The sequence below is a fragment of the Plectropomus leopardus genome, chromosome 11 (assembly GCF_008729295.1).
Source record: "Plectropomus leopardus isolate mb chromosome 11, YSFRI_Pleo_2.0, whole genome shotgun sequence".
Lineage (NCBI taxonomy): Eukaryota > Metazoa > Chordata > Actinopteri > Perciformes > Serranidae > Plectropomus > Plectropomus leopardus.
In genome coordinates, this window is record NC_056473.1 from 298,516 (window position 1) to 310,396 (window position 11,881).

The 11,881-nt window shown below is 41.4% G+C and overlaps 1 long non-coding RNA gene and 1 pseudogene across 1 annotated transcript; one reads left to right on the plus strand and one right to left on the minus strand.

The window, feature by feature from the left end:
- Positions 1-8,648: 8,648 nt before the first annotated feature.
- Positions 8,649-9,967, plus strand: LOC121950057 (annotated as a pseudogene).
- A 377-nt stretch (positions 9,968-10,344) lies between these two features.
- LOC121950401 lies at positions 10,345-10,669 on the minus strand. The gene is made up of 3 exons (XR_006106321.1): positions 10,633-10,669; positions 10,499-10,561; positions 10,345-10,385 (listed from the first exon to the last, which is right to left on the minus strand). It is a non-coding gene; the product is annotated as an uncharacterized LOC121950401 (long non-coding RNA).
- Positions 10,670-11,881: the final 1,212 nt, after the last annotated feature.

Sequence of the window (11,881 nt, forward strand, 5' to 3'; positions counted from 1 at the left end):
AGGAAATAATTTAAGGTGTTTTTTGAAACACCTTGGCTCTCAGAGCCTGAAAATGACAGGCTCTGAGAGTTAAAACCTGACCCCCCGTCACAAACTGTGACCTGCAGAGATCCACTTGCAAACTTAATGGTTGTGGGGGCACATGCTAGGCCTATTAATTGGACTTGTATTTAGGAGCAAGATAGTTTAAATTTTCAATATTAAGCAATTAAATTTTAAAATGATTTCTTTACCTCCCTGTAGGTATGTTACAGCCTGTGAAGCAGCAACAGTCATCTTTACTGCACCTTTAACAGGAAAGACTGCCTGGGTCAGCAGTAGCAGATGGTCCCAGCTGCCTGTTTGTTCAAATAATGACGCTAGATCCCCCAAAACTTGCCTCTGATTATATCAACTCACTCTATTAGCACCGTGGAAGCACAATAAGTACAGTACAATACAGTACGTTCTCTCGGTCCAGAAATTCTCAACATACATACACCAAGCAGCCAGTCAGAGGAGAAACGAAATTGTAAGTGCTGGACGAAGAGAGAGAGAGGAGAGCCGGCATCAGCGCAAGGTTGACCCACCTTGTCCCTTAACCAAGCCTTCTTCTGGCTAATGTCCAGTCACAGGAGAAATACAATGGCAAATTAAAATTGGGATTGAGTGGATGGACAGTGCTCACAAGTTCTTGGTGCTAAAATGTCATCCATATTATCTGCCCAGAGAATTCACCAGTGTTTTTATTGTTGCTTTATACATTCCCCCTGATGCAAATTTGAAAAATGCACTGCAGGAATTGTATGATGCCATCAGCAGCAAATCATGAAGCAACCGATGGGAATTTTTATAGCAGGTGGTAAGTTTAATCAAACAGACCTCAAATCTGTCCCTGATAGCTACAAAGCCCTCCCATGCCCTCACTTTGGCCTGTCAGATCATATTTCTCTGCTCCTTCTGCCAACATATTGTCAACTGATAAGAAAGCGTCAAAACAACAGTTAAAACTGTGGACAGATTAAGCCACAGCAACTCTGTTTTTTGGCTGTGTTGTGTGTACAGATTGGCAAATATTTGCAGATGCTGCTACACAAGATAACAAGATCAGTCTTGAAGAATATGTATCTTCTGTGACATCATTCTGTAGGTATTATATCAGCAAATGTGTTGATGACGTGGTGATCACAAAGACAGTAAAATCATTCCCCCACCAGAAAGCCTGGAGGAATGGAGAGGTGAATTCTTCTACATCAGTGTACCTCTCTTTACTTGACACATACGGTGATAACTTATGATACAGCATGGATTGTTAATACACTGTGACTCTGTACTACTGTTGATTGTTGATGTGTGAGTAAGTGAGTATAGGAATTTATAATGCATTATAACCCCTATCAGTCAATCTCTAGTTATAACTAGTCAAGGGCATCCATAAGACACTTGCAACTTATCAATCATTTTAAGTCACAGCTATTATGGTTTATGGCTGTTGATATAATACCTCAGAAAGCATTATGTATGTTAATGAGTGTATTCGTAATGCATTAGGAATGCATTATAAGTCACTAGTGTGAAAGTGTTACCAAAATATGTATCATATGTATCACATGTATCAACAATATGTATCATACATTGAAGAGTGGTGTGAGTAATAATACATTTAGATACAGAAAAGAATATTGCACAGTTTTATAAATTATTTTATGAGTAAGAATTATGACAGTTGATGTACTGCATCAATTACAATTTACTGTGTGTGTGTGTGTGTGTGTGTGTGTGTATATATATATATATATATATATATATATATATATATATATATATATATATATATATATATATATATATATACTGTATACATATATATACATTTATAAATAGATCAGGTGAGATCATCATTCGCTGACCAGAGAGCCTGGATAAATAGGGAGGTGAAGGCTCTTCTTAGAGCAAAATAAGCTGCCTTTCAATCAGTGGACAAGGAGTCAAGTCAAGTCAATTTTATCTATAAAGCCCATTATCACAAAACACAGTTTGCCTCAGGAGGCTTTACAGCATACGACATCACTCTTCCTTTAGACCTTCATCATATAATGAAAAACTCCCCCTAAAAACCCCTGTAACAGGGTAAAAAAATGGTAGAAACCTCTGGAAGATCAACTGAGAAAGGATCCCTCTTCTAGGATGGACAGACGTGCCTGACAAAAAGTGATAATGATAAAAAGGAAAGAGAAAAAGAGAGAGAGAGGGAGGGGGGAAGAGAGATGGGGGAGAGGGGGAGAGATGCAACAGCAATAATGGTAACAATAGCGTGTAATATAACAATAGTGGTATGTGTAAAGTTACTAAATGCACTAAATGATAGCATTTGATGTTACATGCAAATATTGTAGGTTTTGATAAGAGTCCCATGTGTATATTAATAGTGAAGGCATGACACATAATGGCAGTAGAAGGTCGCTCCAAGCAGGATCACAGCATCTGCGCAAGCAAGGTGTTACAAGTCTCACGCCTTGTGCCGCCTGTAACAGGTGTGGTGTTCTGTTTTATACAGGAAAAGTAGAGACAGGAGACATTAGTTGTGTCTTTGTGTCATTTTCTGTCTTTATTCACAGAATTTATGTATTTTTTCCTCCTCTCTCTCTTTCTTGAAATAAACTTTAACAAAAATCTGTTTCAAATTTCTCCATATTCACAGTTTATACTAAAATTAACACTGGAATAACATAACTGCGATAGACTGCTGATTAATAATAATAATCTGCTTTTACACAGGAGTATCTCAGTTACCAAACACTGTTTTAAGGTTTTAGATGTTCTATTATGTCTCACAATCAGTAACTCTTATTACCAACTTGAAAATGCACCTAACCAGTATCTTAAATGCTGTAATTCAGCCTCCTATATGGTTTACTGCCCTGACTAGACACATTAGAAAACATAAACAACACAATATTTACATTAACACATAGTTGGCTACTCTTAATGATGACTTATTATAGCATGTTTACAGCTTTAATATATAGATCACATAACCTGAATGAGCAGCTGGAAACACTCAATACGTTTTCCACAACACATAAATTCTGCTCATTTAACTCTCTCTAATATTATCTAACTTAAACAACTTTGAAAAAAAAATGCATATGTCAAGGGGCTTTGGTGAAAAATAAAAATAATAACAAAATAAGGCCGCAATTTTTGTTACGCTTTTTATATGGAAACTAGCAAAATTGCCGTTACAACAGACAGGAAGCGTTAAAACTTTTTACTCGACCAAAACTACAATTTTACATATTACATTTTATAAAAACAAAACAAAGAAGGTGTTAACAGTCTTTTAGCATGTTTTGGTAATAAAGTAACCCACATTACTAACCTCTTTTATACAGGAAAAGTAGAGACAGGAGACGATAGTTGTGTCTTTACAGCAGGCCCTTTTCTGTCGGAGCAACGAAAATCTCTGGAATCCTGATTACAACAAATGGTTGCCATGGTGACTGCGCCCCCTTAGGGTGGCATTAATAACTGAAAAAAAAGAAAATATTATATATAAAGAAGTTCATCGCCCCGACAACATTCCTGGACATGTACTTAAAACTTGTGCCGATTGGTGAGCGGTGTTTTATTGATTTAAGAATTCACTAACACTCAACACACAAGCCCATGCATAAGAGTATTTCCTTTTGCTGGAATTCAATGCTTGAGATGACTGTAAAGATGGATTCCACATTTGTTAGATGGACATACTACCATTATTTTCACTTCGTTAGAGAAAATAATATGGAATCATCCATATTTAAAGGTAAAATGTGCTGTTCCGTATTGAATCAATACAGGATACAGTAAGACATTTAGGCTGCTGATGGTGGTCTTTTTTGGCAGTGGAACTATGATAGAGGACTTCAGGCAGGATGGGATAGTGGACTGGGATAGGGACTGGTTGAAGATCTTGGAGAAGACCCCAGCCAGGTGGTGAGCGCAGTCCTTCAGCACCCATCTAGAAATGCCATCAGGTCCCACAGCTTTCCTCGGGTTTACCGCCCTTAGGGCGCCTCACCTCATGCTCCTCCACCATTAAGATGTGACTGCTGTGGGCTTATGTAAAGTGGCTGCCTCTGGTGGCTCCACTTTAAAGCAGGCAAAGAAGTGGTTCAGCTCCTCTGCCAGCAAAACATCATCATCCATGGCTGTGAGGTTGCTGGATTTCTAACTGGTGATGTGCTGAACCCCCTGCCACACTTGCCTTGCTTTATTGCTGTGGAAGAAGTCCTCAATCTTCCTCTTATAAACATCCTTGGCCTCTCTGATGCCTCTTTTCAGGTTGGCTCTAGCAACGCTGTGTTGTGCCCCATCACTAGACCTGAAAGCGATGTTTCTGACCCTGGGCAGGCACTGGACCTCTTCGTCATCCAGGGCTTCTAATGTACTTAATGTAGCACAAGACAGTTTCTGTATACTCCTTCAGGTCCTGATGTTAAACAATATCCCAGCTTGTCCTCTCTCAAAGCAGTCCTGCAGCTAATGGGGGGGCACCTTTGGACCACGTTTTAACAGTCCTAGATGTGGTAGGAGCAATTTTTCTGAGAGGGGTGTATGCCAGAATTAAGAGCAGTGACAAGTGGTCGGACTGGCCCAGGTATGCTGGTGGTCTAGCCCTGAAACCCTGTTTGATGTTGGAGTAGACCTTGTCCAGTGTATTTGTACCCCTAGTGGCACACTTTACATGCTGGTGGAATTTAGGGGGCACTGCTTTTAAATCAACATGGTTGAAGTCCCCTGCTATGATGTGGACAGCCTTAGGATACAAGCTCTGCTGACTGCTAATGGTGTCACGTAAATGTCCAAGAGCCAAGTTAGCATTAGCATCTGGTGGAATATACACAGCAGTAACCATTACCACAGTAAACTACCAGGGCCTATATATTGGCTTGCATTTAACAGTCACATACTCAAGGTCCAAGGAGCAGCGACTGTCAACAGTGTTAGTGTTAGTAATAATAATAATAATAATAATAATAATAACAATACATTTTATTTATAGAGTGCTTTTCAGGGAACTCAGAGATGCTTTACATAGCAAAAAGGATAAAAGAATACAGATAAAATACAACAATACAAATAAAAACACAATAAGATACACAGCATAGAAATACAGCACAAAAATTAAACATTGAAGGCAGTTTTGAACAGGTGGGTTTTGATGAGTGATTTAAACTGAGAAAGGTCACTGCAGTCACGGGTGTGTTTGGGGAGGAAGTTCCAATGGCGCCCCCGGTTTGGTACTTGGTCCTGGTTGGTTGAGACAGGAGGTTGGCATTGGAGGAGCAGAGGGTGCAGGAAGGAGTGTGGCAGGAAGGAGTGTGGCAGATAAGCAGGTGAGTGAGGTATGAGGGGGCCTGGTTGTAGAGGGCTTTATGAGTGAGAAGGAGACCTTGATGTGTATGTATTGTGGGGCTGGGAGCCAGTGGAGGTTCTGGAGGACCGGGGTGATATGATCGCAGGAGTGGGAGTGAGTGAGAAGGTGAGTTCTGAATGTGTTTATTGAGGACTTTGAGTGATGAGCCATAGAGAATGCTATTGCAGTAATCGATTCTGGAGGTGATGAAGGCATGGATCAGGGTTTCAGCTGCAGAGACAGGGTAGGAGGGGTAGGTTGTAGAGCTTTCAGCCCGATCCGGCGGGGGTGGTTTTTAGTCCGTTCAGACCTGCCACCCTGGCTCTGCCTCCTCTTTCTTGTTTTCTATTACTGCTCTCTGGCCTTTATATTTGAGTCATAACTGCTGACCAGTGACCCTAGGATCTTCATTGAGTGCTTCCTTTTCTGGAGCACAAGTTTCTTCTCAAGTGTTTTAGTTGAATTAAGATGGAAGAAGGCAGTTCTGGTGATGTGGTTGTCATGATCTACACAGGAGAGGTTGCTGTAAAAGATAATGCCAAGGTTGCCGATGTGTGGGGACGAGTGCAATGTGGAGTGGTCAGTGGTGAGGGAGAAGTCTTGAGTGGTTTTAGTGAGAGATTTGGGACCAATGATGATGGTGATGTCAGATTTTTCAGTTCCATTTTAGGCAGTTGGCTTGCATCCAGAATTTAATATCATTGTGGCAGGAGGTCAGAGTAGAGTGAGTTGCTGTGGTGATGGATTTGGGAGATGTAGAGCTGGATGTCGTCGGCATAGCAGTTGAAGTTGACACCGTGGCAACAAATTATGTTACTAAGAGGGAGTATGTAGATGTAGTGGACTGCCTTGGCATGGTCGCTGTCATTTTCCTTTTTGAAAAACTCCAGAACTCGAGTTCCCGTATGCAAGTAGGGAACACGTCAAGAGACACTGTTTTACGAACCCAAAACATCCAACAGGGGGTCGTTATTTAACTTAATTAATACTCCCTGGGGATGTCTGCAAACACGCTCTGCCTTTTAAGCCACAGGAAAGTGTTAGTATCTGACACCCTCCATCCTGACATACGGTGGGAGGTAAGCACTCCTGAGGCCCCATCCAGCATACCACAGGATGTAAGACGTCTGAATGACCTCCTGGGGTCACCCAGGCAATACCAAGCAACCATCATTTATTGCCTCCCCTGCTGAGATGACAAAAGGCAGAACATTGGGTAAAGCCATTATATAACCCTGTGTTGAGATTAACATCTGACAGAATGACTTGGACCAGGTTGTAAGTTAAAGTAATCTTTGTGCCTGTGGGTGAGGTTGTCTCCGTGCTTCAGTAAACAGATAGTAGCACCTCCCATTCGTTTCTCTTGTAATTTGAATGAGTTAGGTAAAGCATGTTTTATTCCCTTTGTTGTAATGGAGCTATACTGCCATCTAGTGGCCTTAGTTATTAGTAAGCTCGTAACCAATTTTGTAGTTACATCTTATTTTGTATTCATTGTATAATGATAAATAAAATGGTAATTCTATATCAGTAGTAGAAGAAGAAGAAGCAATCACCAAGTTGTTAGAACCCATGGTACAAATGTGATGTTATGTATGGTCATTTAACAAATTGAACAAAAGGGTTTTCAGAGTCATGTGTTACGTTACAAATTGCCCTCTTAGATCTCCTAACAGGTATTTGAATTTACTGTGATGTGATGGTTTATGAGATATGACCTCAGCCAGGAGAGGGCACAACCTGTGATGTTGAGGGAAGATTCCAGACAGGAGAGGAGAATGGTGTGGTTGATGGTGTTGAAGGCTGCTGTAAGGTCTAGAAGGATGAGAATACTAAGGTTACCAGAGTCTGAGAAGAAGAGGAGGTCGTTGGTGACTTTGAGGAGGGTTTCAGTGCTGTGTTGGGATTGAAATCGAGATTGAAATGGTTCGAACAGGTCATTGGAGTTGAGGTGAGTGAGGCAACAGCACGTTCAAGTATTTTAGACAGGGAGATTTGAGATGGGTTGGAAATTGCTCATGTTGTTGAGGTCAAGGCTGGGTTTTTTTGACAATGGGGGTGACAGCCACCAGTCTGAGGGGTTGGGGGACTGAGCCAGAACTGAGGCAAAAGTTGATTATAGCTGGGAAAGACTGTGGAGATGACTGGGAGGCAGTTCTTGACAAGGTTGGATGGGAAGGGGTCCAGAGCACAGATCGAGTGTTTCATCCCCTTTATCAAACTGGGAAGGTCCACGGGGGAGACAGAGGAGAACTATGACAGAGGCAGAGTAGCAAAGGAGGGGGTGTAGGATGTCCTAGGGGTTCCACAGGGGTTGTGGTCAGGTTGCAGTAGATGTTGTAGATTTTTGTGTTAAAGAATGTAAGTTTGACCAGAAGAGAAGGTAGGTAGGACTCAGACTACCTAGAGTACCTGACCATTTTATAAAATGCAGACTCATTCAAAGAAAGATGACAGAGATGTCTTAAGTCATCCATTGCAATTAAAGATTGTAAGCTATCATTTTCCTTTTTCGACATAAGATTTAACTAATGTCACCTCTACCAACAAAATACAATTGTAAATGCCATATATAGAGTTATATCCCTATCAGACCAAACAAAATCTTTACCCTCAATGAACAAGATTTATTGATCATTCACAGTGCTGGATTTTGAAGCCCATTTTTTAAAGAACATCTTCTCTTTTTTCTATTCTTTTTTTATGTTCCCTTTTTTGTGAATTACAGTGACATTAAAACAGTCAGAAGAGACAAACAATGACTCACACAATGACACAAGACAGCAAAAAAAATTAAAAAAGGATACAGCACAGGCTGTAACTGCTGGGTAACAGAATGTGGTGAAAACAAAACATAAAACCAAAACACAGATACAGCAAAAACATGTAGGCAGATGGGCGTGTGTGTGTGTGTGTGCGCAAGAGAGAGATCTGAGGTCCGTTTCACAAAGCAGGTTTAGTGAAAACTCTGAGTCTGTTAACCCTGAAATGAGGGAAACTCTGAGTTTTCCGTTTCAAAAAGGGAGGTAACTCAAACCAGAGAAAGACGTGTAACTCTAGCCTGTTTCACAGAGAGGGGTAACTTAAGCTCTCGGTCAGTTACCGTAGTAACAGACTCTATAAACCTAACCTGGTCGGGACCAGGTTTTTCTCAATGAACCTCGAGTTTCTCTCAGTCTCCGCCCTCTTTCAGCCACATACGCTATTTGATTTCCTCATTCATTCATTCAGTCAGCAGGCGAGTGTCGGAGTATAGTTCTGCCGTCTGTCAAAATGGCATGCCCTTTCATTAATGATCCAGTGGATGAAGGAGCAGCATTACTGCGCAGAGAATTAGGCCTAAATATTCGTCGGGAGATTGTTTTCAGACCACGGATAGATGTTCTCGCATTTCCGGATAGTTATCTTTTTGAGCGGTACTGTTTCACATCACAGTCCATATTATACATACACAACCTAATCCGTCCTTACATTTGCAACATTACCAAACGCAGTCATGCTCTCACATCCCATCAGATATTGTGTGTTGCGCTGCGGTTCTTTGCAAATGGCAGTTTCTTGTATAATGTCGGAGATGCAGAGCATTTAAGCAAGGCAGCTGTATGCAGGGCGGTCAGAAAAGTGTGCCTGGCCCTGAAACGACTTTTACACATCTTTGTCATTTTCCCTGGACATAAACCTGTCAGAGCCATCAAGGAGGAGTTCCACAGGATTGCAGGTGAATGATGTAGAGATCTGTTAAATTAATTTTGAATCATATTCCGTTAATGACATTGTGCTGCAACCTCAGACTGGGATTAGTAATTTTAATTTCTTTTAGGATTTCCCAGTGTGATTGGCTGCATAGATGGCACACACATCCCCATCACAGCTCCCTCACATAATTAAGCCGATTATGTGAATAGGAAGTCCATTCACAGCATAAATGTGCAGGTAGGCTACAGGTAGATTGACTACTGTTTCAAAATGTTAAAGACTGCGTCATAGTTCAACATCTGTCATTCTCTGCACTGTCAAGATCGTATGTGATGCTGCACACATGATTTCCAATGTGGAGGCCAAGTGGCCTGGATCTGTTCATGACTCAAGGATTTATCGTGAGTCTAACCTGAGCAACAGACTGCAACGTGGTAAGCAGCCTAAAGATTTTCAAAATATAATTCACTTGTCTCCCTCCTTTAATATACTGTAATGTATCCACTATATGTTACAAGAGAGTTTGATGGCCTTCTGCTGGGTGACAGGGGTTACCCATGCCATCCTAGGCTGATGACCCCATACCCTGACCCTGAACCAGGCCCCCAACAGAACTTCAACCGGGCTCACTGCAGGACAAGAGCCCGGGTGGAGATGACCATAGGCCTGCTGAAAGCCCCTTTCCAGTGCCTGCGTCACCTCAGGGTGACCCCTGAGAGGGCCTGTGATATTATTGTGGCATGTGTTCTTCATAATATTGCCACTATTAGAGGAGAGCAACACCCTGCCCTACAAATTGAAGACCCAGATGATGACCCCATCCACCTGCCAGCTATCCAGGACGGCAGAGCAGTCAGAGACACCATATGCCATAATCATTTCAGAGTTTAAGTCACCATCATCACCTCCACAGCAGTCAAATAAAGACATGATACACATTTCATTTGGTCTTCTTTATTTCCTGCTAATAAAAGAGCTAGTTTAGTTAATGTTCCAATAGTTAACATAATTCATCTGTGACCATGCACCCACCTCTAACTTGTGCTCCAGTATTTCAATTTCCAGATCGGCCCTCCTAATCTGGCGGTCCAAGTATTGTATTTCTTTATCTGTTTTCTGGATTTTTTTCAGCAAGTGTATTTTGTATATCTCTTTTACTGGTAACTGGGAACACATAGACAACATTAAATTATACAGTTGCACATGAATTCCACAGAATGAACCTCTGGTGTTTACTGAACATCCATCTCACTGTGTCCATCTGCGCAGTGGAAGTTGAGGGACCGTCCTGCTGTTGCCCAGCCATGCTCTGTTAAAAAGGATGAGAATGTGCAATACTTCAGTGTAGGCTAAATGTCACACTCTATATTCCACCAGAATGTTAAGAAATGTGAATGGGAAGACAAACTATTAGTAACATACCTCTGTATGCCTTTCTGAATCCCCCTCTGTAAAGGCAGCAGACACAGTTTCATCCTCTTCATCCTAGATGAGTGATATGTTTCAGTATACTTAAACTACCATTTGGCAAAATCTTTGGAGTATTGCCTACTTACAGTTACAAGGCCTGTTGTGGCGTGAAGGGGCTCCACCAGCCAGATAGCACCATCAGAATCTGTTGGGCCAAAAGAAAAAAAAAGACATGAAAGAGAAATGAATATTTGTATGAATATGCTTTAAAAATATATTTATAGGCATATTACATTTTATAAAATGTAATATGTCTTGGGGGGTGGTCTCAGAGGAGGAACTCCCTCTAGGGATTCCCTCAGCCACTGGCCTTCCAAAATTCTGGCTTAGGGCCAGCTCCTCCGCCTCTGTTAGAGGTGGAGGTGCTGGGCCACTACCCGTTTTACGGCATCTGCTTTCTTTCTGTTGGCTGAGTAGAAGTCTGTGTTAGTTTAAATAGACTTAATTATTTAACAAAACATTATATGGATGAAGACATTTTGGCTATGTGTGGGATAACAGCCACTTAATATTTAGGCTACTTTACAATGTAAAACATGATCAAAATGAGGTGCCTCCATGAGATTGTGCCGAGGTCTTACCTGTTTGAACAATGTTTTTATATTTCATCTTAAGCTGCTGCCACGTGCGCTGCTGCCACGTGCGCTGCTGCCACGTGCGCTGCTGCCACGTGCGCTTCTCCCCCGCGGGATTGCACCTAAATGAAATAAAATGAAATAAATTAATACGCTACCATTCAAACAGTTTTCCCCTGTAATAGTATTGTGATTGCAAAGGACTACATTTAAACTTACGCATTGACCCGGGCAGCAATGTTCTCCCACGCCGTCTCCCTCTCTTTTGCAGCTGCAGCAGTGTTGCACTTCCTTCTAAAAACGTGTTCAAACTCCGCATATGAGCGCATTAAAATTTCCAATTCGAGTGGAGTGAAGAACGCAGCCTTCCGCTTCGTCGTTGCCATGGTGACTCGTTGAATCGGGGCTCCATTGATGCTGGCTTTTTATAGTTGTGGTGCACGCGCTTAACTCCAAAACTACTCCAAGTTGATTAAACCAACTCAAATCAGCTCTTCTGGAACCGGAAACTCAGAGTTTCCCATCTCGGAGTAGATCAACTCAGAGTTCAGGGTTACACTCAGAGTTTGTTGAACCTGCTTTGTGAAACGGACCCCTGGGTGATGGTGTTTGTACAATAATAATAAGAAGAAGGAGAAGAATATAAATATGAATAACAGTTAATTGCCATGGTTTCAATAATGCTGTATTTGAGTGTCAATAATATGGTTGAATGAGTGAGTTGTAGATTAATTAGTAGTAATAATAATAATAATAATAA